This window comes from Odontomachus brunneus, unplaced genomic scaffold (assembly GCF_010583005.1).
Source record: "Odontomachus brunneus isolate Ranch 3 - 2012 unplaced genomic scaffold, Obru_v1 Obru_scaffold_010, whole genome shotgun sequence".
Lineage (NCBI taxonomy): Eukaryota > Metazoa > Arthropoda > Insecta > Hymenoptera > Formicidae > Odontomachus > Odontomachus brunneus.
In genome coordinates, this window is record NW_022639460.1 from 2276131 (window position 1) to 2301335 (window position 25205).

The 25205-nt window shown below is 39.0% G+C and overlaps 1 protein-coding gene and 1 long non-coding RNA gene across 8 annotated transcripts in view; one reads left to right on the forward strand and one right to left on the reverse strand.

Annotated features, from left to right (window-relative positions):
* The window catches only part of LOC116840472 (protein roadkill), a 223911-nt gene that overhangs the window by 147545 nt on the left and 51161 nt on the right, over nucleotides 1-25205 (reverse strand). The window lies entirely within an intron of this gene.
* The window catches only part of LOC116840474, a 19523-nt gene continuing 18898 nt past the window's right edge, over nucleotides 24581-25205 (forward strand). The window contains exon 1 of the long non-coding RNA XR_004377366.1: nucleotides 24581-24692. This is a non-coding gene — a long non-coding RNA (uncharacterized LOC116840474). The remainder of the gene's footprint in view (nucleotides 24693-25205) is intronic.

Here is a 25205-nt window from a genome sequence, read left to right on the forward strand (position 1 = left end):
AAGCTATAATTATTTGTCAAATAATGATGGACAATGAATACTGACCTAAATTTCGACTCGGGTATTTCTTTATTCTCGACAAGTTTCGTCGAATATACGTTAAAAACGGAATTGTCCTGTATAATAGATGATCTGATACACTGAAAATATATGATGATCGCTTTCCAACGTTCAGGGTTCTCGACCCAACATCCGGGCTGCTGCATCGTGGCACTGACACTGACACTGACACTAAAGCCTTATGTACAATGTGCTCTTCACTTCCTGTTTCTTTCTCTTTATCTCTGTCTGTCTTACACCTTAAACCAAGAAAAGAGAGAGAACAAGAAACAGAAAGCAAAGAGTACATTGTAGATCAGACTTAAGGGAGAATTCACACCTTGGCAGAAGAGTAGAAAACAGAAAGGCCAGAAGTCGATCAGAACTCGCACTGGTAGAAAAACGAAAACAGTCGACTGTCATCTAGCCACTAGCGCGAGTTCTAATTGGCTTCTGTCATTCTGCTCTTCTGCCAAAGTGTGAACTCTCCCGAACACTGATACTCGCGTAGATACGATTCGACCGAAGATACACGTGTTAAGGCCGTTTAAGGCCGACAAGAAGCCTTATTAAGTACTTTAAGGGGCCGATGAAATGTTTTAATCACCTGAGGGGAAAGATAAATAACGCCCCGACGCACATAGTTCGTGGTACACGTGTCGCTCGTCGGCTCGAAATGTAACGAACACTCGGAGTACGCAATAGACGAAGGTATATTTAACCGTCTTGAAGGTCCGAAGTATTTGCTGCGTCCGCACACATTGTAAAAAAGTCTTGTAATAGTTAACAAACGCATTTGATTGGACATCTCAATGCAATATCTGATACATAATTAGTATCAAATATGATGATAGAGAGTTACCAATCGTATGATAATAATTACAAAATGACTAGTAAGACGAACTCTTCATTTAATTAAACTAATGAAGTGGTTTTTGGCATATAAATCACTAAATAATTTAGTAATAAATACTAAATAGTTTGACTGTTACCAAAGTATTTGGTCACATTTCGTATATTTATTACGTAATGTGTTAAGTGTCACTAAACGATATAGTTTTATTTGACAAATTGTTTGATGATGCGTACCACATAAATTAGTAATAGTCACCAAGTTTTGGCAACAGACACCAAGCCTTGGCAACAGTTACCAAGCTATGTTGAGATTATTTATTATTATTAAATTACTTGATTATACTTATCTACACGTCTATAGTTAAAACTACTTCACCAAAGTATCTAATAATTATTATCCAAGCTTGGTGGTTATTACCAAACCTTTTGCTCAGTACGGCATTGAGTGACGAGCGCGAAAACTATTGACAAATGATGGGAGAGGGGATAAATTTACTTTTTTGGCCGATTATCTTGCGCGTTGCGCACTTTTTTCGGTAAACAAACGTTATATTTCACGCAAGATATTTCGTCAAGTCTTTAAAATCTTTATATTTATATTTGAGATATTTAATCGGATTCTCCACGGTATCGCGTTAATTAACATATGTTCCTGCGATCGAATCATATCTGTACAAGTGGCCAATGCCACATGTCAGTATCCGTCATGTAGTCATGATGGGAACAGAAGCAGAATACTGGATCAAGACGTCAGGATGGAGGATGTAAGACGCTAGAACGCGGACAATGATACATCATGCATTTCTAGATGTATGACATGTATGTCGTGTGTGTATGTGTGATGTCAATAATAAATATATGTTTCATACATATATTAAAAAAAAGGTAAAGAACTTTTTCGTTCAGTTCGTAGGTTATTCTGAAACACCCTCTATACATGTACATACTCAAAGTATTTTATAAATTTTACTTAATTTTAGTTTAAAACGTAACCCGGAGAAAATCTTTAGGAAAAAGTTGAAAATAACCAAATAGGATCTGTCTGCTGTCACGTCTTAGTTGTTTTTTAAAACATGTTAATTGTCCTTTTTGGATCAATGGATTTAACCACTTTATCCTGGGATGGACAAGTTCGTGTGATTGTGAATGAGTAAATGTGTAAACGTATGTGTGTGTACAAAATAATTATTTTACTTACTGATTCTGGTTGTATTGATTCTTTCTTTTAAGAAATTTTAAATTATTTTGAAGTCCTTCTCGTACTGTAGTTACAGAGAGACTGAAGAGCTTAGGATCGGACTTAAGAGGTTAGTGAAGGTTTGGGAATATGAGTAAAGTGTAACGCGACGCTTAGGTCAGGGGATATGTTAGAAAAACAAACCTTTATCTATCCAATAACTTATTTACGGTTTTTAATGTTTTATCTTAGTGATCCAATTGTTATGTATATTGTTTGTATTTTATAGGTTTAATTAATTAATTATAAACTGACTGACTGTTTGTCTTATCTGACTTCTAGTCTGATCTTTTGTCTGATTTGATGTCACTATTAGAATTATTACTTCTTGTCTCTAGTCTCTAGTCTGATTTCTTGTCTCTAGTCTGATTTCTTGTCTCTAGTAGTGTGTGGGCAGTCGCACTCGTTTTTACAGGCAGGTGGCGAGATACCCCCGCGTGAGTTTTCACCACCTTTTAGTAGAAGGGGAAAGATACTTCTCACGACATGTGAGTAATAATCAATAGTTAAATTTTGACACCTTATTATCAGTCCATTGTTCTTTGACCACCCAGGGCATTTATTGCATTCCTGGTGGTAACAGAAGGTGTGTTCGGTCGAACGGAAGAGAAGTTACACTCGGACGTAACATTGCATGTTTAAAACATTACATTTCTAACCAGAACCTACATAGATTTCCCATACAGATTCTATGATTATAGTGGGAAATCTGGCTGAATCCCAACATATTTTCTATGCGAGTTACATCTCAAGATTTTTCATCAGTCCTTCGAGCTTGAAGGAACTCGCAAGGTTAACGTAGAGCCAACATTTTGGCTGGCATCAATTAATTCCCGCATTATCGAGGGCACAAAGATGCCAGAAGATACAGGGAATCACTTCACGTGCACTCTTGTGCTATCTCATTTTATTCGCCCCGGAATTTTCCTCTCACTTCGCGACTCTGCTTTCCACATCAACGTGCGCGCATAAGACGCGTTCTCTCGACGCTCTCGTCTTTCCATACCGAACATACACGTCGCCCGTCGTCGTCGCCGTTGCGCGAGAGTAATTCCAGGATCAACCGACGACGTCGATTACGCACTGCTCTCGCGAGGATGGTCCTCGTGTCGGTCGCTCTTCCCACTCACACAAGAACCATTCGTTATAACTCGGGACGCCGGGACGTCCCCGACGAGTAGCTTAGGTCGCATTTAGATTCTCCCTCGACCGCCTGTCTCCGCAGGCGATACCGGTGATGACGGTGAAGGGAGGAAAAGGGAAAAGGAGGGAAGGACGGACGCGGATGGGACAAGGACGAAGAGATTCGTCCGTTGTCCTTGTCGCGCCGCGAAACGCTTGGCTCCCCGCAACGTTATAGATCCGTTTCTCGTCGGATTTCGCAGGGGACGATGCTTGAAGAGGAGGGCGCGAGGCAGATACGAGGCAGTTCCGGGCGCAACAACGGCGAACTCCCGACGATGAGCGAGCACGGCGCGAGTTCCGCGCCCCGACCGCGCGCAAACCGCGATAACTCGTTTCCGCGAAAGTGGAGCAAGCGCGATTACCTCGCGAACTTCTGCGAGAGTTCTCGCGGTAGAGGGACGACACGCCGGCGCGCGTCGACGACGGACGCGAGCATTAATTCTCGCCAATTGCAGCGTACTCGATCTCGCTCTCTGTCCGTAGAGTTCAGTTTCTATCTGTCTCTATCTATCTATTTATCTCTCTCTCTCTTTCTCGCGGACTCGACGTGCAATTAATTTCACGACATACCGAATGGATTCTTCATTAGGTGCATACATGCGATGCCTCGCCTCGCACGCGACTGATGATTAATGTTGAAGCGAGACGCGTTGGAAGAATCGTGCGACTTAATTATTAAAGCAGCCTCCGTGAAGTCGCGACAAGACGTGTTCACGTGATTCAACGTACTTAATACAAGTATTTCACGGTTGGCTTCTTGTGCGTGTATCTATATTCAATACAGTAATTAAACGAGCCAAACTACTGATCTTAGTGCGCTATCATACACATCTCTTTATGCGGATTCTCTGCAGATGAAAGTTTGTTATTAATTTTCGGACATGGGGAGAGGGGGAGAGGTCGAAACGTTCTGTGATTAAATTCTGACGAGGTATAGTAATCTAACGTCGTTTTAACTAAGTTAAGGTTAAAATTAATGTGGCTTCTAAAGTTAATTTAAAAGATTAAGTTGAAAGTTATACTATTTAAATTAAAAATTAATATTTCTTCTTCTTCCACATTTGTTGACTCTGTTGGCATTAAACCAAACAGGAAGGCAGAGATTGATCAATAGCAGCCATTCGCCGGTTATTGGACGCGATAATTTAATCTAACAATGATAAAATTTATATTCATACACGGAGAAAAATAATTTTGCTCTTTTAGCAAAATCGTCGTTGCTACTACATATTCGTAGTGCATCAAACAAATTTAGTTGACGTAATTTTACAAATTATTCGTTATCAGAGCAGAAGTAGTTTCGTTGCCAGGATAGAAAAAATTTATTGAGTTTACTTGTCCTAAGAATCACGTTAATTTGCTATTGATGCAAAATAATGTATCATTAGCAAATTTATTTGCTATCGGAGCAAAACTGCAACTGTTTATATAAATCCATCGTGGTTCTTGTAGCAAAATAATTTGTAGATTCAGTAAACTATATCCAGCAAATAGTGATTAGTACTTTTAGCAAATCTTCTTGCTGTCTATATAATAACGAAAAGATTTTGCTAGACCAGCAGAAAATTTGCTGGGCCAGCAAATTACTTTTCTCCGTGTATAAACTACAGAATCATGTGCCTGATATTTCACATGAAAGTCATGTGAATCCATCGGCCGGGCGCGTTTAACTAATTTATCTTGCCGTGCGACTCAGATTGAAAAGGGCTAATGACGCGATTAGTTTTCTCCTGCGTAATCGTCGAAGCAGGCGGTCAAAGCGAAATTTTACCCTCGCCTACGAAAACTCGTCCCTCCAAGCGAAAAGGAAGGTTCGACAGGATCGAGACGGGGTTTCCTACTGCTCCCTCGTCGGTAGGGCAGAACGCGAGCGAACGAGGGCGAAGAGCCGGAGGGCGAAAGGTTCCCCATCGCATGGTCGGCCGAAAGAATCGAGACGCGTCTCGGAGGGATCGCGGAGATCGAGGGGGCCCTACTACGCCCTGCCTGTCTGCGCGCCCTTCGACGATTCTCGTTTCCACTCGTTTCATTGTCCACACCGGCATATGGCGTCTCTCCTTTGTCCAGGCGGAGCGAGGGAGAAGGCTTCTCCTCTTTCCGAGCGTCGATGGGACGATAATGAAAATCGATTCCGAGACCAGCCATGCGGGAACGTGAACGAGAGCGACTTTAAATTTTAACCCAGCCGCACATTTTCAACCCTCACATATAACGTCATTTAATTTAATCTAGATAACGTGTGTGTGTGTGTGTGTGTGTGTGTGTGTGTGTGTGTGTGTGTGTGTGTGTGTGTGTATATGCGCGCTCGTCGCGACATATAGAGTCTAGTCCTACTTTCAGAAATCTCATCTCTTCCCCTTTCGCGTTAATGGATTAAAATGTAACTTTAATGCGACATTTACGTGATTCACTCTCACGAGCTGGAAAAAGATGATCGCGGAGAGAACAAAGTACGCTTTAGCATTAGTAGAAGGGACAAGCAAATCGGAAAAATTGTTTGGTATAGACGTATATAATTTGTAGAGAAGAAATATTAATTTCGACATAGTATTAGAGGTGTTCACGAGTAATCAAGTAAGTAGATTGGTGCAAAAGGTTCGTGTTTGTCAGATAAAATATAAAAGGAATTTATCCAATTTCGAAGGACTAATCGTTTAATTTTGATGAATAAAATGAACAACATCGATTTTGTGTTTTTTTTCTAGACATCCAATCGGGATTTCCTATTTTCTTTTTAGGTTACATTTCAAAACGTTCTTTTAGAGGAAAATTTTACTGAAAATCTATGATATACGATATGTAACGTGAACTATAGACTTTCCAGTAAAATTTTTCCAAAAAGGACTAATTTTGGAATGCAACTTTAATATCCAAAACATCCTACGAGAATTTAATAGAATAACCATTAATCTTTTGTACTTACAGTACAACATTCATACATCTTTTGTACTTACTTACAAGACTCTTACTTTTATTAATTTCTATTCTTTCTTCAGCTGTGTAGTACATGTATTTTTTCATAGTAACAGTGCTTCCTTTTAGTATGCTATTTATGTGAGTAAGATAGAGTTAAACCATTTACTGTAACTTTTCGTGCTATTGTTCCATACTTAATAAAGAATAACAATAATTAATAATTGAGCGTTCGACATTGGATGAGAGTCAGTTTGTCGATCTAGTCAAAGGAAACGACCTGGCGCTCTCAGGCGGAAACGACTAGCTCTCTTCGACTTCCTCATCGGAAGCAAAATCCTACCCCTTTGAAAAGCCTCCTCTGCACTTCACGCCGAGAGCTTCCGCAAGTTTTAGCAAACGACACGAACTTCTATTCCACGAGCTTCTTTCAGCGAAATTGAAACTGGCGGTATCGGCTAAATGGAGAGGAAGGCGTTGAGAGAAAATATTAGCTCCTCACGGATTGCAAACTACGAAAGGGCGGCTGGAACTCCAAGTTACGGACTGCTCGCCCTCCTCCCCTCCCCAGCTCTTGCGATCTTGTCACCGTGTTATTTTTATGTTCTCGAACCGGCGGACAAGGTTCCCGGAGCGAAGGAATTTCTCTTACCTGAGAGAGCCGTCAGCGCGCAACCTCTCTAAATAATCTTTCTCGCGAGAATTAAACCGACTCGAGCCAATTACGCGCGTTTTCCTTCAATATTCCATCTTTTTTTTTGCACTTTGCAATGAATCAACTTGTTGATCTCCTTCGCATCTTCAACCGTTCTCCGAACTGGACTTTATTCTCCACGAGTGTCAAAAGATTAGAGTGTCAAAAGCGAACTCGCCGAGCTAACCATGCGCGATATCACCGGGAGCCCTGTGCTCAGTGAAAATCAGTGAGATATAGGACGGAATAGTAAAGTGAGAGTGTTTCCATCGAAAGTCAACGAATACTGACTGATTATCAATGAAATATTCCTATACTGATTCCACCAGATTTTTACTGATTTAATTAAGAGAGTACACACATTTTCAGAAATTACTCACGGAAAAAAAGATTGATTAACGTGACAATGACACAACTAAATCTATTTTGATTGAAGAAAATAAAATTTCTGCTTCTTGAGAATTGAATTTGATTTATAAGAACCAGGAATTCAATCTTCTTCAACCATAACGCGTTTAATTATGTCATTGTCATATCAATTTCACCAATCTTTATGTTCATGAGGGACATTCTGACATTACTCTTTTAAAATCCTCAGTAAAAAACAAGATTGTTTGAATAAACTGTGCAGGCTGTATAAAGTGCGCTTCAGCGAAAGTACCTCGGGTATTGAACAACTACGATACTCTCTAAAGTCTCAGTGTATTCTTCACTGAAACGCTACATTTATAACGTTTATATAGTTAGAGAAAAATGTTTGGTATTTGTAATTATAATAGAAAATGATAAATCCTCCTTTATAATATATAGAGGAATAATTACTATTAATTATGGACAAAAAAATCAATTTTTAATTAATTGTATTTTAATTTTAGTGATAATAATCTTGCATGCAAGTTACTACTAATATCTTCGTATTGGAACAATCAAAAAATATGGTTTATGCCCAATTTGACCTCAACCAAATTTTTTGGTTGTTTCAACATGAAGGTAGTAGTAATAACATGCATATAAGATTAGCGTACGTAATGAATTTGTGTATTACAGACATTCCAATGAAAATCTCACTTTCACTAATGAAAATCAGTGAGATATAGGACGGAATAGTAAAGTGAGAGTGTTTCCATCGAAAGTCAACGAATACTGACTGATTATCAGTGAAATATTCCTATACTGATTCCAACAGATTTTTACTGATTTAATTAAGAGAGTACACACATTTTCAGAAATTACTCACGGAAAAAAAGATTGATTAACGTGACAATGACACAACTAAATCTATTTTGATTGAAGGAAATAAAATTTCTGCTTCTAGAGAATTGAATTTGATTTATAAGAACCAGGAATTCAATCTTCTTCAACCATAACGCGTTTAATTATGTCATTGTCATATCAATTTCACCAATCTTTATGTTCATAAGCGACATTCTGACATTACTCTTTTAAAATCCTCAGTAAAAAACAAGATTGTTTGAATAAACATAACAATGACACAACTAAACACGTTTTGATTGAAGAGAGCAGAATGTCTGCTTTTTGTTAATTGAATATAGTTCACAAGAACCAAGAATTCAGGTTAATTCAACTATAATGCGTTTAGCTGCGTCATTGTTACATTAATTCAGTCAATCTTTCATCTCTGTGAGTGACTTTCCAATAGTACTCTCTTAAAGTTTACACTGAAAAAAATGGTTACTTGAATTAACGTAACAATGACACAATCTATTTGACAACTACAATGACACTAAAAATCTATCTTGATTAAAGGAAACAGAATTCTGAAATTCAATTTTCTTCAACCATAACGCGTTTAATTACATCATTGTCAATTTCACGAATCTCTTTTGTTCATGAACGACTTTCCGACATTACTCTTTTAAAATCCGTGCTGAAAAACAAGACCAATTAAATAAGTATGACAATAACATAATTGAATGCATTGTGGTTGAAGGAAACTGAATTCCTGGTTCTTATGAACGATTCTTAGAAAGCAGAAATTTAATTTCCTTCAATCATAGCGCGATTAAAAGAGTGTCATTGTCATGTTAATTCGACTTTTTTTCTCCGTGCGGACTTTCGCATCTCCTGCACCAAGATTGGAAGCGCGGCTCAGCAGCCACGCGATCTTCGCGGATCAGCGCGCACGCGAATTTCCCTGAACTCTCGCGTTCGCTCCCGAGCCCGATTTCGCGCGGCGGCCGTGGCGGTGGCAGAGGAAAAATACGATTTAGAAGTTTGACGCGGGGCGAGGAGAACCTCTCTCGAGAGCGAGCGAACGAGCGAGACTCGAGTGGGTAGCGAACGGCGAGCAGGCAGGCTTTCCAACGATATTTCTGATGATAACTATGCCAGGGACTGCCGGGTAAAGTAGCCACTATAATACGACTCGGTTCGAGTAAAAGTACACGGAGTATATAACCTCGTAAGCGGGTTCACCGTGTCGCTTTCACTCCCTCGTGCCGCAATATTATCCGTCGCTCGAGGACCAAGCGCGCCCAAGCCGCGATTCGCGTTTTGCCGTAGATCGCAGGTCGACACGATCTATCCAGCCGGCGATTCGACCAAGGCGAAGTTGACACAAAAACGCCGAATATCATCCGCGACGTTGGACGCGGATTTCCGATTTGGTGAAAGTGTGAAAGAGAGAGAGAGAGAGAGAGAAAATGCGAGTTTGAAAACGAGATACTTACACGGAGAAGAAACTCGGTTCGTATAACTGAATTTTCTGTCGCCTGAAGCAAGAAAACTTGGTTGTAGGAATAAAAAGATTCCTGCAAGAGGTTTCTACTTATTCAATTGTTCTAAGTTATCTTAAGACTTCTGGGTACTCACTGCGGAACTCTGGACTGATGATATCAGAAGCGAAAAAAAACGCACGTCGACAATTCTTGCGTATCGTATCCAAGTAAAAGAATATTTGTCACGCCATTTCACACGTTTAAACGTATTAAATTATAATTTACGTGTCTTAAATGTGTCAAATAACGTGATTTAAGATATAAAAAAAAACAGTAAGAGGCTTCAGCCAAATTACACGTTTATGCGTCTAAAAATAACGCGTTTGGATTTGCAGTGAAGTACTAAAAAAACACACATATACAATATACATGTACTCTTGGGATAATCTAGATTTGATCTCACCTACTTGTAAAATGCTGCAAAAACTATCATTTTCTTTCGACAGTCAATAAGTATCTCTAAAATTAACATGACATGCGGCCTTTCTCTTTAATCTAACTTTTCTCATGATTTTGCCACGTTCATTTCATGATTACTTATCAATTGATAGTCAATTATCAAAAGAAAAGGACAGTTTCCGGAGCATTTTATAAGTATGCTCAAGCAATCTGAAATGTTCTTTACAAATATCTTTTTATTTGGAATCCGGGAAAACAAGAATCCTCAGCGTGTCATCCTCGCTTCTAACGTCACAACCTAATATAATCACGGCGAGTATCCAGGAGCTTCAAGAGAGTTTTCATGCAGCTGAGTGTTCAGACCAATGTTTTCGCAGATGTATCATTTCGCGTCACTGAGCTTTGTCTGATCCCCACTTAGTTACAGAAATAGAGATAAAATTTTTATGCAGGATATTTCACACGAAAAAGGAAAAAAATCGTGAAACTAAATGTTCTATAGTTTAGGAACTAAATGAAAACTACTCGGTTGTAGGAATAAAATAATAAAAAATGGTAAAAAGTTTCTTTTTAGTCAATCATTCTCGATTATTTCAAATAAATTTTAACGCAACCGAATATTCAGACGAATGTTTTTGATTGTGGTAACAAAGATATCTTTTCTCGTCGCTGAGCTTTCATCTAGTCCCCATCCAGTTACAGAAACTGAGATATTTTTTTTAATGTAAGATACTTTATATAGAAAACTCGGTTTATGTAACTGAATTTTTTATCGCCTGAGAACCAGACGAGAAAAACTCGATTGCAGGAATAGAAAATATTCCTGTAAGAGAAATTCCTACTCAACTAATTGCTCTCAGTTATCTTAAGTAAGTTTTAACGCAGCCGAATGTGTTTTCCAATCGCGGTAACAGAGATATCTTTTCTTGTCATCGAGCTTTCGTCTGGACTTCATTTATTTACACGAACTGAAATAGTTTTTGTGTGTAAGAAAGTTATCTCCTCTGCTTCGCCAATCTCTTCGAGGATGAATTTATTAAAGTCAAAAGAGAATAATTTAACTTTAAGATTATAATTTAATATTTAGACGCACACATAAATAAGATATTTCGTTTTAAATGACATAAGACATAAATTTGTCAAGTATAATGCTAATTCTCTTTTTCTTGTGAAATTTTGTGATGAATATTTATTCACACAGTTATATTTTATCGAAATTCAAACTAAAAAAGGAAATTGGATGTATCTAAACATATATGTCAGCATTCCTGAAAAAGTTAACAAGTTACAATAAAGTAATTTTTGATACATTAGCCCTTTTTTCACTAAATAGAATTAATAATCTTTGAATTGCAGCACGTGTTGATTGAGAGTGATAATTGAAACGCGCTGTGAATAGAAAGGGAGAGAATTACCAATTGGAGATTACTTTATCTCAAATAACCGAAACCAGATATGCCGAATTGTTGCGAATTTGTGGACGGCGAACGAAGAGGAAGAACGACAGTGCAAACGGAGCGCATTGCATCATACAACGAAAGAACGCGTGTTCAATAATTGAACTTTGCCTGCGTTGAGTTTTACGCAGCTTCTTCCGATGACTCACTTTCAATGCTGCGTGCGAAGAGCAGAGAGGAACTTTCGAGGAGGAGCAGACATAACCTTGAAAAAGGTACTGGGACGTGACGTAGAGTTTATTGAATAAGGGAACTATTTACCACATCTGGAGTCGCGTACTCGCGAGAGAGAGAGAGTGAGAGAGAGAAAGAGTGAGTGTGAGAGAGAGAGAAAGAGAGAACACCCTCCTAAAGGATCACTTACCAAAATACATATCGAAAGCGCGACTATTTGCGAGTAAGGGAGACCGAGGCTAGATTCTTTATACTGTAAAATTTTGGAATTACAATTTTTCAAGCAACTAATTATTGTGACTAACTGTATAAACATAGTAGAAGCGACCTTCTATGTATTAATGTTTACCACGGCCCTGTTGGCCGTATATTTTGTTTTGTAATAATCAAAATACGAACATGCAGCAACGTGGCCATCTTGTTATCGGATTCAGTTGGCCAGCAGTGTGAGATAAAAAAGCCACACATATAAGATAAATACTTTGATTAATAGTTACGAAGTCTCCGCGAGAAGTCTCCCTTCTGCTGGCTTTTAATTATGGGCCAACTATACCTCCGCCCATATATTCTATTTCAATCATTTTATGAAAGAAAATTATCATCCGAAACGGTATGTTATACGTTTGTAAGAAATTTTATTCCAACTTGTAACACATCACTTAATTTTATTCAATCACGATGGAGAATATTAATAGAAAATTTCGAGAGGCTCGAATATTAATAGAAAATTTACTTTGCTATTATCAAATCAGTTTTTTTCTATTTCTTAACTGTATTATTCCGATTTTAATGAAACTCAGGGAAAAGTATTGATGTTCTAAAAGGACCACTTCGTGATTAATAAATACTAAAAAAAGCATATGAACAACATGTTCCTGGAGGCATATAGCCCCGGTCTTCTAATTAACACATAACTGATCGCTCAGGTAACTCTATCCGTTTCACGATGGATTAATCGAGCGATGATTTCTCAATGGATTCCGAAAGACATCAGTTTTCTCTTTCGATTTTATGATATTGAGGCTCCTGGTCCATTGCCACGGAACTCTTGATACTGATAACGTCAAAAGAGACCGAATCGCGGCGCACAGTCGAGAGACAGCGACGTGTGTCAGCGACATTTATTGCTAGACTTCCCCCCTCTCTCTCTCTCTCTCTCTCACCCTTCTTCCTCTCTCTCTCTCTTTCACGTTGGTAAGAAAGTTTCGGAGATAACGAGCACCTTCGTTGTACAACAAGCATTGAAACTGCGCCCACATACACACGCATACGCACGCGCATGACTGATCGAACGCGCGCGTGGTCACGTTCTCTTCTCCGTGCAAAAGAGAAACGTGGGGGACGTAGGAGAGGAGAAGGGGAGGAAGGAAGAGGAAGAGGTGGGCGACGGGGCGAGAAAAAGGAAGAAATAGACCGGCGACCCTGTCCATTAATCGCGCGTGGAGAGAAAATCCGGAGGCGGAGATCGAGCAAGATTCGCGTTAATCGCACAATAATTAAACGGTGAGCGCGTGTACGCGTCCGAGAAACTTACACACAGGGAGACTAAGTCTATAGCTGGCCCGAGAATTATGTTGACCGTGTGCTTTGTTAATATATTTATCGTGAGAGAAACAGCGGAACTGAATTGCAAAATGTTTCATTTAGAACGTAGGGGCTTTTCCGCGAGTCTCATTAAAATCGAGATAATATCACAGTTAAAAAGTAGAAAAGAGACTGATTTAAGAACAACCGAGTATATTTTTGAGTGCGCCTCGACATTTCATAATATTCTCTATCGTGAGGGAATAAACTTAAAATAATTGCTGCACAAATTTTGTAGAAATCTCTTCAAAATTTAAGTATATCAATAGAAACGTGATCAATGTGCAATTAGAGAAAACGTATGTGCAATTAGAGAAAGAATGACCACGCTGAAATTGAGATAATTGAAGTCAAAATGTTAGTACTATTTACACATATCACAGATACGAAAACGATTTCTGATATCACATTTTCAATTCTAACAATCAAATCACTTTTACGGTTTTAACAAGAAACGAGGAAATGATAAAAGAGAATTGTGGAAATATTATTAAAGAATTGCAAGATCGTTGACCATCTAGTTTTAAAGAAATTATTTATGTAAAATACACAATTTACGATAACAGTTGAAGTATTAATGACAGCTAACCTGTGATAATTTTGTAATATTTTATGCACCATATTCCAAATTCTTAATTCTTTATAAGTTTATGGTCAATATTTTATCCACCTCACATAAAGTTCAAAATGTATATTTTCTTATACTGAACACTTGATTATGCAGTTCTATATATTATCTATATAACCATACGTTTTATACAGATGAAATGTAATGAAAAACAGATCTACATATAACCATACAAATATTTGCCATCAAAAATGCTACTCAAAAAATGAAAGTATATCTACTTGTGGTATGTAACATAAATTAATATTTTTGTAATTTTTTTTAGATAAGTGTAACTGCAAATGTACCAGATTGGTGCAAATAAACAATTTTTTTAATGAAAGCAATTGTTTATTCTATTTCAGGAGAAGATTTTTAATCGAAGTAAATATGTTATTAGTGCCTATCGAATGTATATATTCGTTATTTTTTACATTTTTTTCTCACAGAATTGCTCCGGCCTGTCCTACTAATGATGATGAGCTGCTCGCGGGTCGACGTGATCACGGTTGATTAATATAATGATGCTTTATGACGTTCATCTGAACGTAATGTTCATTGGATTAGTGAAGAATCGTCCATATTTGTCGCATTAACGACACGCGGTTAATATCGATTCATAAATCATGAAACGCCACGGCCGACGGCGACGAACGTTACCGTCATCGCCGTCGTCGTCGACGTTACGAGATAACACACGCGAGGTGGATAATTTGTTTACGCCGCGGCGCGACACGTACGCGGCAACACTCCGGACTCCTTCTCGCTCTTAAGAGCATCCACTCGAAACCCGCATAACACGCGAAAGTAACGCGAGATCTTCTGGAGCGTACCGTTTCTCTCCCGCGGCTGCGGCTGAGACGGACGCGCGAGAGAGGCGTTATCGTCCGGTGTTGAAACGCGTCACACTTATATTTTTGGACCGTTCTCCGATAGACTTTCACATGGAACAAAACTGATATCCATTTGAAACTAATACGCTCATATTAACAATCATTATTCTATACATAAGCGACGATATATGATTTCAGTCAGAGGAACTTTAAAGCCTTGAATTTCAGCAATGTCCTAATTTCATTCGCGTATCACAATAGTCTCATAAGAAGCACAATATGATTTTTCTCATGATAATGATTTCTTCTATAAACGTCATATTCTCAATCCAATATCAAAGATTTACAAATCAACTAAAAATGCTGCCATATTTACATGCATCTGTCTATCTGAATTCCTAAATATTTGATATTTTTTTACGCGTAATCTGGAAAATATATAAGATAAAAAGGAGATGGAAATATTTTTATAAAAATACCTCGAAAAGTATTTATAATTGAGAATTTCTGCGCGTTTAATGTCAGGTGTATGCAAAAGTTTTAGAAATAATATTTTTCAATAGCAGTTTAAACATAGATTTAAGTTTAAATACTATCCTAACAACGTGTTTGATGTGTTTGAACAGAGTTTAAACTAAATCTAAGTTTAAACCACTAGTGAAAAATCGGTTCTTAGTCTTTTTCTCGCAGGCTTTCGCATTATTTTCAAAATATCTAAATCATTCTAATTTAAATCATGACATATGACATTTCACAAACCCTCGCCAATCCTTCGAAAATGCAAAATGACGGGAATTTATTCGAGTTTTAAATAATTGCGTCAGAACACTGAAAAATTATTAAGACTTTCGCATACACTTATATTTCTTCATATGTGATCTCGAGGATATGTGGAATAAAAAAGAGAAATGTAGTGTATTTTCATCGATGAAAATAGCTCGAGGAATATTTATAATTCAATAAAAAGGCACGTCTAAATGGGGTACGCGCGTATGCCACACGCACGGGAACGAAGAAAAATTAGAGCCGTCGAATGACTCGCTATGTGACTTATTACGACTCGACGTCCTTCGCCGATAATTTTCACTTCACCTCGTGCACACCACGGAGAATTGGCCGGCGAACGCGATTTAATAAATGAGAATTCGGGCGACGTTGCTCGTTCGATCCGATAAAGTCAACCTTGACCTACGACCACGTCGAGCCGCGTAGAAAACCAGCGCGTGGTGAACGAAATTGGGTTGCGTTATGTGTATAGTCGAAGCTTTTTGCGCGAGTTTGTCTCTTCTTCCTCCTCCTCCTTTCCTCCCGCCGCCGCCGCCGCTGCCGCCGCACCTCCTCCTCGAGAAGGTGCGATACGGTGCTCGTAAGGAGAACGGAAAGCAAAGCGGAGCATCGTGTTTATGTAGGTAGGTAGGTTGCACGACGAGGTCTCCGAGAGATCTCGCGAACTCGCCACGACACGATGTATACGGAGCGGCCGACAAAAAGTGTAGTGAATCTCGCGAATTAAATTAAATGTCCTTACGCGACCGTGTCTCCGAACGAGAATTTTAACTAATTAACCTCGAGAAAAAAAGTTCCTTCCTTTTAAATAGGTCGGCAGGCAAGTGGCATTCGGATGACAGAGACATGGACGGGCAATAACGAGTAGCTACAATAAATAACGATAAACACAGAGAAATATCATTCCACTGAGAAAACCGGTTGCTCAGTTTTCTTTCTTTTTCCTTGAGTAAATAATGCAAAATAATAACGTGTAATTGTAATAGTAATGTAATAACATTAACAGATGATTGAAATGATAACTTACATTATTAGCAATACCGTATTAGAGAAAATTAACGGGAATAATAATTTTCCTTAATAATTCTTGTTAATATATCTTTTTTTTGCAAATGAATGTTCATGTTCTTTCTTCTGTACATCCGGTGTTCCGCTTATAAGACTCGAAGTATTCGGCTCACAAATTCTTCGCGACGAACAATAGCCGCCGCGAAAATCGGCATGCTAATCGAAGACCCAAATTCCAGCAAGACGTCATTGGACGGTCTTCTCGCACTTTCCGTCGAACGTCCTATGTGACGCAACGGAGGTGTGCTCGCGACTGTCTTAAAGGTGAATGCTAACGCATCACACACATACGCATGCACTCCCGCGCGCGTCCACACTCGCACCGTGTTTGCGTGTCGTAGTTATGCGATGACATCCGAGATGAGCGATGGTATCAGGGCACTTCACGGAGACGACGACGACGGGGTTATGCTCCCACTTACGATACGACCGGCGCGGTTAGCCTAGATCAAATACACACGCCTCTTTTCTTTCTCCCTTTTGTGCAAAGAAGTTGTAACGTACGCGTAACAAATCGGCGTGACGCGTCCAATGCTGACGGTTAACAATAACATTAATGGCCGGTCGCAAAACGTCGATGTTTCGCGCACGATTCATTCTAGCAATGCTGGAAAAGAGTAGATATTTAAGGGTGCATTGCTAATAACTCAAAAATAATGGAAAGGTTTTGGAGAAATTAAAGATTAAGTTATATACCGCATCTAGAAGGGCTTACAAACAATTTGATATTAATTTAGAGTCTGGATCGAAGGTCATTCCATTTTGAAGCGTAAGCCCAGCAAACATGACGTCAAGTGACCTCTTAATAATGCATTAATGACGTTCACAGCGTCAGTAATACGTAATTAATGTCATTTGACGTCATCCTGCTACTTGGAAGTATTTCAAACTGTGGTGTTATGAAGATATAGAGGGTGTTCCATAACAAACTTCGAAGCTCTCTTGGAGACATATTACGAGTTGAAATGAACGTAAAAATCATATACCGTTTTATTGCATATTCGCAATAATTATCGAGATATTCATTAAAGAAGATTTGTGAATGATTACGCGAGATATGATAGATGAGCTTCAGTGGCGACGTCTGCCATCGTCAATCAGCGTGTGCCTCCGCAATTGTGTGGCAACGTAGAACGAGCTGAGATGAACATAAGAGTTCCGTACTGTTTTAATTATTAATAAAAGAAAATTGTTACATGATTGTGCGCGAAACGTTGTACATGATTGTATGCAAACATTGTACATGATTGTATGCAAAATCTTCTTTAATTAGTATCTAAAAATCTATGTGGTCGTTTGCAAAATGGCAGAAGACTTTTTTGTTCGAACAAGTATAATGTATAAGTAATGTATAAATATACAACGGCAGACAGCGCAATTACAGTTCCATCTACCATATCGCGCTATGTTCATTGACAAATCTTCTTTAATTAATATCTCGAAATTTACTGCAAATATCGCAAAACGATATGAAACTTTTATCTTCATCTCAATCCGTTCCCAAAAATTGCAAAGGACAGTCTGAGTCACCTTGTATACAAAATAATTATTTCTTAATTCTGGAAAATAACTATCAGAGAAGGGATAATTGATCTTGAAGAAATCCATTTGTTGAAAATCGCGTGAGGAAAAATTCATTCGTTCAAACGAATAAAACTCGTCTTCTCGTCTCGTTTGATTCGACAGAATAAAAAGCTCGGGAATTTTTACGATTGGTGTCGCGAAACCTGTCTCGGCCAGAATTTACGATCGCGCGACGGACGCGGTTTAGCATAGAAGTCGGCCAAGCATCAATCGCCACTAACTCCATCGTGGTTTCCAATATGTCCACCTCGCGTGGGTGTACCTTACTCCGGACGGTGCGTTTGTGTGTAGCCACACACGGCCCGCCGTTGTGTGTTAACGTGACCTCGCCGTTGTCGCGTGGCTGAATAGGTCCGTCAATGGCTCGCTTCATTGAATTAAATAGGCCACTCGTGCACGTGCACGTAATTATTCCTGTGAGAAAATGATTAGAGGCTCTTTCTTCCTCACGAGAGACTCCCGCGCCGCCGCCGCTTCTGTCCCTTAGCCGTTCTTCGTCTCGCCGTTAAGTTGAGTTATTTGCGCCCGTAGGATTAAAATCACGATCGGTGAATGAATTCAGTATAATCGTCGAATCGTGACGTTACTCTTAATTGCCCACGCGCGAGGTCGCGAACGGACAAATTGGAAAATCGATGGCCGAGACCGGCGACTGTAAAAATGCAAAAATAGCCACTTTCGAATTTTTAGTTCAGCGAGCTTGAAATTCCTTCTCTCGACTTATCAGAAAACCTGAGAAAATTATCTGAACATAGTTTGTGAGAGTTATGTAAAAACAAGGCCGTTTGCCAGAAAAACTCGACAAAAGCGATATCTTATATCTTTAAGTCGTACAAAATAACGTGAAATTTTTTAAGTTTTTTTTTTGTTTTGTTTAAAAAGTTTTTTTAAAGGAATCCTTTTTTTCAAAAAATAATTTTCAAAAGTTTTTTATTTATTCTAAAAAGTTAAAAAAAAAATCTTTTTTCGAAAGACTTCTAAAAGTTTTTAATTTTTCCAGAAGAATTTTTACTTTAATTCTTTTTTTTAGACATAATTTTCAAATGCTTTTCCTTCTAAAAAATATTTTTTTTTATGAATTCTATTTTAAGAAAAAATTTAAAATAATTTTCGATTTTTCAGCTTTTTTCAGAAAGATTTTTAAAAATTGTTTATTTATTTTTTTATATGTATGTGAAGAATTTAAAAAAAAAAGAAAATTTTTTTGTTTTCAGAAAGAAGTTTTTTCACAAAAAATTATTTTTTTCTTCTGAAATCTTTTGTTTCTGCTGAATTTCGTATCCACACGGTATCATTACTCAACCATCGAAATGTTTTCGTTCCTTTTCTTTTCTTCTGGTCGATCAACGATTACTCCCAGCTCTACGTGATCATGGAGGAAGGAAGGAATGCGCCGGTTCTCGTTTGCGCAGGGCGGCGCAAAAGTACTCCTCTTACGCGCGCTCCGAATTGCAAGTAGAACGTACTTGCGACTTCGAGTCGCGATAAGTGGACCGAGACGAAGTCCCGTCTCGTCACAACGAGCCTTTTGTGTTGCACGCGCGACGGCTAGCGAGTTCGTAAAGTTAATCGCTCGTAAGGATATACCCGCGGCCTTTTCTCCCGGGTCTCAAGAATCCGAAAGGAGACGCCTATTATCATCACGCCAGTCCTCGAACGTCTCGCGTGTTCGCTCGCGAAATTAAAAAACTTACGCGCTGAAAATTTCTCCGCGTATCGTGGAAACACGTGACCACTTGAGAGTTGTTATTATGAGAACTTAGCAGAAGTCACGTCGCACGGGAACTCTTATTATAAGGAAAGTTAAGGATAAATTATTAACCGAATGCACACACACGATACACGGATTTCTTACCTCCACGTGCTATCGCGCGCGTTGAATGGGATGCCCTTCCCCCCTCTCCCACCGGCAGAGATGCAAGAGAATTACATTAAAACTGAATTATCGCTCCTTCTCTAATTGAAGGCTACAGTCGCTGAAACGCTTATTAATGGCTCTTTCGGTCGCGCGGCCGGCGAAGCTCGCGGTGACTATTACGTTAACGAGTAGTTTCGTAATGAAGCACCGAGGTTAAGCAAGATATCTCTGGGAAAGCGACTGGCACGTAGGACTTTCGGTTGAACGCTTAGTAAACATATGCTCATGGTCAGGTCTGAAAAATTAATTCACGTCCACCGCGCGCGGCCCGGAACGGACTCTAGGAAGACAAGAGCAAGATGACACACTCTTCAGAATGTCGAAATTGCAATTTTTCACCCAACTATCCGAATAAAAATGTCTCACTAGTCAGGTTAAATCAAAAGCTAGCTAGTATAGGCTCGATTAAATTTTCTGGCTTGTTACTGTTTGAATACTCAATCAAATATAGAATCAAACTGATGGTCTAGCCGTTATCTAGCCATTGCATGTCAAATATGAGAAATACAGAATACATGGCGCTGCCTATTCTAAAATACATAATTCAGTTACTATATCACCACTAACATGAAATTAAGTAGAAAATTAAAATTGAGATTACGTTAATCTCGTAAAAATCTCAAAAAAGCAGGATTGAACATTACATCCAGTTACTATATCGCAATTAACATAAAATACTATACTATACTATATCACAATTAACATAAAATTAGGTAACAAGTTAAAATTGAAGTTACGTTAATCTCATAAAAACCTCAAAAAAAGTAGGATTGAACATTACATTATTGGCTAGCAACTAGAACCGGCCGAGACTGTATGACCTCAAGAATATGTTGCTCATTTACGTCTTTTAGTATCTATTTTGAGAGAAATAATTGTGTACAAAAATCGTATATTAAATACAATCAACACAAATTTATTATCTCGAAGATAACACAATTAAACACAAATTTATTGTCTCGTAGCTAAACACCGACGAGATTCAACTTCTACTAAGGTAATTGCAACTGTCTGTCCGAGCTGATCTTTTAATCCTACTTCCATTCCATGTGATAAATATGACACAGAATGTGAATGTGATAAATATGACATAGCGCCTTACGCAGAAACATAATCTCTACAAGTCGAGTAAATTTGCTGCCAAATTTAATTATACCTATTTGGGTCAGGGAAAAGTATCTGTATTCTAAGAGAAGCAATCGGCGATTTCGTTCCTCCCACGACGGCAAATACGTAAACAAAACACTTGACCAACATAACCCTTGAGCCAATTAAACTCGGTCTGTCCTCCATTGCACAGTCTTCATGTCCACGCTGGAAAAGAAAAAGATTCTCGTCCCTCTCGCGCGCGGATGTCCGTTTCGCTGACCTGTTGCTCAAACCGGGTCGAATCTTCCGAAAGCTAAAGTTACTCGTTAGAGTACCGACAAAACGACGCTCGGCTAATCCGCGCTACACACGGCGGGACTAAGAAATATCAAAAGTTTCGAAAGAGCGAAAGGACCCGAAGCTGTCGGACGAAGTGGTGAAATCGGAGTGTACTTACGCGAAGGTGACCTAAAAGTGAAACCATTTGTACGTCTTACCCGCCCCGTCAAGTGTCGAAAAAGCCAACCTCCTCCTCCTCCACCATCTCCTCGCCCTCCTCCTTTCCCGCGCCTCCTTTCGGAGGTTCCTTTCGGTTTAGCCCGCGACCGCAAGCGTTTTCACCCGCGAATTTTTTTGCTCCTCCAATTCGCCAGTCCGAGCATTTCCTTCATTTGAATGCCGGGCTCGAAGGCACGCGCGACAAATAAATGCGGAGTGTTCCACACAAGCGGATATCTTATTGACGTATTCTGGAGGTTAATCGAAATCAAAAATCCTGCTATGAAAATATCGAGGTCACGACGGTTTCCCACTTTAAGCGATTAGAGTCGGTATCGCGCGTATTTCGCGTCTGGATTTCGTTACAACTAAAAAAAAAACGATATAAATTCCGCGAACTCACAATCGGTTTTTCTTTTCATTTTTTTTCTCCGATCGCTGTGTACTAGAGTATTAGTCGACCGACATAATCCATGTAGCGAACTTTGAAAATTGACAAATTCGGAGACTTCTCTAACGGTAAATCGATGGAATCTCCACACTGAAGATTCCTTTTCGCCAAGCTACGACGAAAAGATGAACGCGGTTGGCTTGTCTCACTCATGAGTAGATTAGATTAAATGGTAGATCAGCAGTTGATCGGCTGAAGCTTCTACGCGAAATTTGACTTCTTTTTTGCACGGAAAAAAAACTGCTGTGATTGCTGTAACCGCATTTGATTAGAGAATTTATGTGATTTCAAATCAAATAGATAAGGTTAAAAGTTGCTATTGTTATATGCCCATTTATACAGCTCTCACAACCACAGTTCTTGTAATACAAAATATTCTGTTAGTATATCCTCATATGTATCTGCCTGAATCGAAGGAATATTGCTGTTTATATGTTGCAGCCCGCAGAATAAATACTATGGTCGAGAGATCCATAGAGTTTGTGGTTATACACCATATAGTACTGAAAATATAAACACATATGGACAGGTAGTAAAAAAGTGTTATGTTTCTATGTCACTTCCAGAGCGCTGCAATCATTTGGTATGCATGGGCGAAAAATAACATTGATATTTTGTTACGGTAATCACATTTAGACAAATGATATTCTTAGTTTTTTCTCCGTGTGTTTTTTTCTTCGGTCACTACTAGAATATCAGTCGGCCGACATAATCAACGTAGCGAGCCTGGAAAGTTGAGAAATTCTGAGACTTCTCTAACTGAAGACCAATGGAATCACTTATAACTGATCTTTCTTTCAAGCTGTGGTGATAAGATAAACGCGATCGATTTATCTCGCATATGGGTGGATAAAATGGTCTATTGTGGACGCATAATGAACACCAAGTGTGCATTTCTAATTCTCAAGATGAATTCGCACGCATGTTATACATGAGCCTGATTAGAAATTTATTCCATGATCCTGATCATGGTTGATCCCAATCAGTTATCTGGTTTGTATAAGGTGATATTATCTTGTTCTTATTGTTAAAAAGTCCTGATAGTCCGCGCTACGTTACATGACTTATCAGAATCTGATAACATTAGCTTATACAAACTAGATAATTGATTGGGATCAATCTGACTAGGACAATGGGATGGATTTCTAATCGGGACGTTTATATAAGAAAAACAGAATATGGAATTAGAAAGGCATATTTATTATTCACTAAAATAAGCACATACTCGACTAGAAATTTATTCCATAGTCCTAACTGATCCCAACTGAATAGTTATCTGAATAGAATAAAGTAATGTTATCAATCCTGCGGCGTGGCAATCAGGACTTTATTAATTAAAGATTATTAGTAATTGTAGTACCTTATCAATAATCATAGGACCTAACAATATCATCTTATACAAACCAGATAATTAATCGGGTTAGGACCACTGAATAAATTTCTAGTCAGGTAGCGAACGTTAGATATGCTTTTTTAATTTCAAGTTCTGCTTTTCATGTAAGTGTCGTCCCCTATAGAAACTTTCTTAGAACATAATTAGGATTCATAATGATTCCTCAAAATAATTATCCATTCTAGTTAAAAGTTTAATGTTCCAGATATGTGATTCCAAATAGAAAATCCAATATTTTCCTAAAATTCTTCCTAGTCTTCATTTTAAATTACAATTGAACAAAACACATATGTCAGCTTTCCAAATAATTTCATTATACCGTAAAATAAAAAGTGTTTCTCGAAAATATTGTCTTTCGTTCTATTAAATACAATAGTCGATATAAAAATGAAATTCCCCATATTGTTACCATAAAAATACAAACTGAGAAAAGTGCGAGACCCAATAGCATTTTTGTTTTGATTTTAGACAGAGATCCCATATTTGGAACAACGGAATTGGGATTCTCAATTGGTATCGTGGCGAGATAAGCAATTTTGGGACAAACTTGGGCATTCCAATCGGAATCTGTGCTGTGCCTGGGGAAATCTTGGAACACTTCTATGCGGGGAACGTATTTTCAGCTTGAGAATCACAAAGACATATTTAGCGCGCGTCCAGAATAGGACCCCGGCGGCTGATCGATTGAAGCTCCAACGCGAAACGGCGGCTTGACCTCGCCGAAAAAATCCGCCGCGGCGCGGCGGCACGGTTCTCCCGCGTTCCGCTTTTGCGACCCGCCGATTTCCCGATTTCATCTCGGAATCGACGGCGGCCGGCGCGCGATCGAGTTTCGCACATTGGAAACCGTCGGTGGAGATCGAGCAAACATTCTAATTTCGCCTAGTTCGCTCGGCTGGTTAGTTACGGTCGCCTACTTGTGTTAGAACGGCGCAACGGCGATTAACCTAAACCATGTCGGCGATATAGGATTACACCGGTTGGCACGTTGACTTTCTAAGCGCGCTCGTCCGCGAGCCGAACCCGATCTTAACGCCGTCGTTTCACATCGTGGAGGAGATAGATTGTGCCAATAGGTCGTTACTCGCCGCCGCCGCCGCCGCCGCCGTCAGCCTCGAATACGCCGATCACCGCGGAAACACGTAACGCTCTCCTAGAGGGTCGCTCGTCGCCGCGTCGCGTAACGCGAGGTGGGTGTGTGTGTGTGTATGTGTGTGTATGTGTGTGTAATCTCGCGTAATTTATGTATTTTTATTACATACACGCGCACGTTTATACATTCTCTCTTTGAGTTCCTCTATTCCTTTGTGACTTTGTACCACAGCCTTTCAATTATTTTATTCAAGATTGTTGAGTAACATTTTAGACGAGCTTTCAAATTAAATCGACGATTCGACAAAGAAACGTAAAAGCATGCAAAGTCGTGTGTAATGTAATGCCCAAAGCCTAAGTGGAATACATTATATCACAAAGCCTTTCGATTATTTTATTCAGAATTGTTGAGTAAACGAGTAACCTTAAAGCTTTCAAGCCAAATCGACGACTTTTTCTTCACCAACGTACGTAAAATCATGCAAAGTCGTGTGTATTAAAATGTCCAAAACCTAAATGGAATATATTTAATAAAACTCCTAACGAAAACAGATTTAGCGAGAAAAAAATAGCAAGATGTGCAGACAGCATTTAGCAAAAACGGGGGGGGG